The sequence below is a fragment of the Hydra vulgaris genome, chromosome 10, assembly GCF_038396675.1.
Source record: "Hydra vulgaris chromosome 10, alternate assembly HydraT2T_AEP".
Taxonomy (NCBI): domain Eukaryota; kingdom Metazoa; phylum Cnidaria; class Hydrozoa; order Anthoathecata; family Hydridae; genus Hydra; species Hydra vulgaris.
The window spans coordinates 1,817,328-1,821,987 of record NC_088929.1 but is presented as its reverse complement, the minus strand read 5'-3'; the positions used below and the strand labels follow the sequence as shown (position 1 = coordinate 1,821,987).

The window sequence follows — 4,660 nt, the reverse complement described above, 5'->3', positions numbered from 1 at the left end:
GAAGAACTTTAAAAAAACCATCAATTTAATCAGCAATACAAAATGAAATTAAGTTTTGGTACAAAAGTGAGTCGCGTGGACTACATATGGAAAACATTTACAATAATCTGTTGTGTATTCCTTTAACAAGTGTTAAAGCTGAGAGAGCTTTTTCCGCCGCTGGAATATTTTCAACAAAAATCAGGTCAAGACTTAATGGTAATGATAACTTAATGATACGACATTGAATAATTTGTGTACGCTAAGAAGCTTTTTTAAAAATCAAAATTAAAAAAAAAAATGTTTTCATATACTATTTTATTTTTCTCATTGAATTTGTTTTGTTTATTTTATTTTTTCATTTAATTTGTTTTGTTTATTTTATTTTGTCATTGAATTCGTTTTGTTTATTTTATTTTTTTTCATTGAATTTGTTTTGTTTTACTGAGAAATTTTAAAAAAATTTTATTTTAATTAATTTAAAGCATTTTAAAACTTTTTTTTTTCTATCGAATATTTTTTTGTAATTCTGGAATTACATCGGAATTCCGAACTTCATTTCATGTAATTCCGAGAATTCCGGAACCCATTTTTCGATAAAAAAAAATGAATTCACTAGTCACTTTTGTCACAATTATAATTTAGTTTGTTTAGTCTGAAAGTTTTAGTCAAAGATTTCAGTCTAAGATTGTAAGAGTAAAATGTGGAGATTTTTATGAGTACTTCTAGGCGGAGGACTAGTTGTAACATTATAAATGCAATCAAGATCAACTGGTAGCACTAAGTCAAAATTTTAATGTTTGTTTTTAAATAATTTTAGGAAGTCAAAGAGTAATGGTTTGTATAAAGAATAGAAGTCAACCCGCTATTTTTTGTCCAAAATGTTAGCCACTTATCAACGTTGATTTGGTGTTTACAAAAAACGTTGATCGAATGTTGCTTTTCAACGTTTAATCAACAAACATTTTTTCTGGTGATTCAACACTGATTTTTATAATAGTCGACGGCATTTTGATATCGCTTTTTGATGCATATATCAAAAAAATATATATCAACTATTTACGAAATATATATATGTTTATATATCTATATATAAACATATATATATTTCGTAAATAGTTGATATATATATATATATATAAATATATATATATATATATATATATATATATATATATATATATATATATATATATATATATATATATATATATATATATATATATATTTAAACAACTTTAAAATGTATTCTACAAAATAGAGTGCTCAATGTTCTTAGAAGAACAGAGCAATTATAAATTAGTAGGAAATCACTAAACAAAATTTTTTTTTCATTTAACACAGAGTTTCATCAATAAAAAGACTCATCAGAAATGCTGTCATCAATAAAAAAAACTCATTATTTCTAATGAGTCTTTTTATTGATAAAACACTGTGTTAATTGAAAAAATTTTTGTTAAGTGATTTTCTAATAATTTATAATTGATATATATATTATGTATGTATATATGCACATATATAAAATATTTATATATAAAATTTATACATATTGCTCATATCTTAATTTGTTTTGTAAAAAACAGGCTGTAAATAAAGGATTTAGCAAAAAATTTATTGATAGAGCAATTAAAAGCTAACTCAAAAGAATAATGAAATAAAGTAGGCACTGCGTTAAGTAAGAAAGTTTTTTATTGAATTTAACACAAAATTTACATTTTCAAACAATTTATATAGCGTTTGCAGCATTGTTCATTTTTAAAACTTTTTGATTGAGTCGTGTTCCTGATTGTCTTAAAAATTTCGAAATGCCTGATCAACCTTCGCAAATTTTTGCACCATGATGCTGTCGTGTAATCGCATCTAAATCAAAAATTCAAATCAAATTAAAAAAAAATCAAACTGCAGAAATTATAGCAAATAGTTACATAAATGACTGACTAGGGCAAACAAAATATATTTCCTGTAAAAAAAAAAATCTAAAAAAATGCATAAAACCATTCTAACCCACTGTCATATGATACAGGGTGTATATTTTAAAATTTATCTTCAATGAACCACCAGAGACATTAAAACAGGCCCCAGCATCCTCGCTCATCAACAACTTTCCAAAAGCAAAAGCCAATTTAAATGGAGTATTACCTCCACAACGACTAAGAGAACTCATCTATTATTAAAAAAATAAAAATTACTTAAGGGTCAGAATACATATTATGTTCATTCTATATGAATGAAATTTATATTAATTTTCATTAAATATTAATCTTAATTTCAATACATGGATTTTTAAAATTGACTCTTGAATCACTTTTCTGATTTGATTCAAAATTTTGAAAATTTGTGGGGGTATTATGCAATGCTTGATATTAAAATAAAAAGCAACAGTAGTACCTTTTTATCTATTTTTGCCATCCAACTCAATGCAACTTTTTGAAAATCTTAAAAAAAAATGTAGTAAAATAAATAATATTGTTATTATTTATGTAAAATATTTTGTAAAAAATTAACCATGAAAAATTACCTAAATGGAAAAAATAAATAAAACTTTGATTAACACATTGAAATGTACATTCTTAAAAATTTTATTTACCCTGGCAAGACAAATGTCTTTCTCTGCTATCCTCTTTATCCAAAACACAATTTTTAGAGCCATTTTCTACCTAGGTATAGATAAATTATACCTACAAAAATTAAACAAAATTTTTAAACATTTTATAGTGATTTTATTTAAACTTGTCAACAAAATTATATTCTATAACATATAGTTCTGATTTCTATTAATTTTTTTACTGCACACGCACACAGATTTTAATTAGAACAAAACAACATTAGGACTTTTTTTTTTACCAATATATTTGAAGAAAACATCATTTTCCCTTGAGATAGATTAGTTTCTTTCGAGAAGTCAATGCTATTTTCAGCAACTGAAAAGCTTGCTATTTCACTGTGTAAATGGGGAGTTGATATTGATTTAAAAACATTTATAATTCAGTAAAAAAATAAGCATGTTTATTTTAACAAACCATTATATTACTTTTACAAAAATAGTTAACCTGCTATATTTAAAATCACGTTAGATGTTCTTTGGCTATTTGAGCTATCAAAATAATATCTTCTGTATAGTTCTTCATCACCAACCACAATATCTTCATCACTTTCAGAGAATGCCATTGCCGTCTTTCTCCTTTAATATAAACTTTACTTTTTAAACAAAAACAGTGCATGATTTGTGTAATTCTTTATTGCAAAATTATTTTTTTATTTAAAAATAATTTTAGTAAAATTTACTTTTGCTTTGTCCCTTTTTTCTCTTCGGTGTCAGTTTCAATTTTTAAAGTATCTGCTGTTTTCTCTAAGCGTGACTGAGCTTTTTCATAAAAATCTAAACACAAATCTATGTACGTAAAATAATTTATCGATATCTAATAAAAAAATATAATTGAAATGTTTGCGGCAAAAGCAGGCGCTATGAGAATGGGGTGCAGTTGGTGCACCGCATAAAAATTAATGAATTTTAATGAAAAACCCATGAAAATTAATGAATTTTTTAGTTTTTAAAAAACACTGAAAATTTAAAAAAAAAATAAAAACATTGTTAAAAAAACTTTTTTTTATAAAGACTCCAAAATAAAAATGTTTTTGTCAACGATTAAAAAAATTGTTAAGAATCTTCTTTAAACATTCTAATGACATTCAGAACATATAATTTAAACAAATGCCTGTTGGAATATTGGATTTAAAATAAGTGATATTAAATGAGAGAATAGTCATATTGTAAAGGGGGGCCCAAAATAAATTTGCACCAGCACATGTTTATCCTCTCCAGTGCCCTGGTCAAAACATACAGTTCAGTATCTAATTCAATTTTTTTACATTTTTTTATAGTAATATGCAAACCTATAGTGTATAAAATCCTTGCTGGGTATATCTTCCAATCAGAGGTTGGTGCCTGCAAGGTTGTGACAGCTTTACGAATCGCAGCGGAACTTTTAAATAAATGCCAGAAGCTTTTCCCATCATTTTTCATCCAACTTTTAGTAATCACTACCACTACTTTAATTTTTCCATTTAAAAATTAAACAATGGCAAATGACATTTCAATATTCTGGTGCAATTTAATTCTAAACAATCTTATATAAGTTACAAAATAAAATTAAAAATATATTAGAGATTAAAAACAATGAACTTTGTAAAACGCTTTTTATACTTATTAATGTAAAACACCAGCGTAAATATTTTATTATTTCTATAAACATACCAGGTATTTGTTTCACACAAAAAATTTATAATATTTAATTAAAATGCATTAAACTCACTTTAAAATTATTCAATGAACTATATATTTGACAAATTTATAACAAATTTTACATAATGACACATGCACAGACATTCTTTAAAAATTGATGCTCTGCAAGTATAATCAAAATTTGTGTTTTAATTCAAGAAATCAGTGATCATAAGCAATATCACAATGTCTAAGTAGAAAAAAAAAGCATAACCACCTTTTTGAAGAGGTATCATCAAGCCTTTTTTCAAAAGTTTTTTTTTTTTTCAGAAAAATTGTTTTTAGGTTGGCTAATGAATTTACATAACAATTGTCTAAATAAGATGTTTCAAAACAATTAGGAAAAAACTTTCGAACTGAATGACGATTTAGAGTGTTGCATTTTGCAAGATCTACCAA

At 24.9% G+C, this 4,660-nt stretch overlaps 2 long non-coding RNA genes across 2 annotated transcripts; both read right to left on the bottom strand.

The window, feature by feature from the left end:
- Window positions 1–1,710: 1,710 nt before the first annotated feature.
- LOC136085716 (uncharacterized) lies at window positions 1,711–2,409 on the bottom strand. The gene is made up of 3 exons (XR_010641141.1): window positions 2,368–2,409; window positions 1,984–2,143; window positions 1,711–1,839 (listed from the first exon to the last, which is right to left on the bottom strand). It is a non-coding gene; the product is annotated as an uncharacterized LOC136085716 (long non-coding RNA).
- LOC136085715 (uncharacterized) lies at window positions 2,398–3,870 on the bottom strand. Its single transcript, XR_010641140.1, has 4 exons — window positions 3,265–3,870; window positions 2,824–3,160; window positions 2,567–2,657; window positions 2,398–2,414 (listed from the first exon to the last, which is right to left on the bottom strand). It is a non-coding gene; the product is annotated as an uncharacterized LOC136085715 (long non-coding RNA).
- Between the last annotated feature and the right edge of the window lie 790 nt (window positions 3,871–4,660).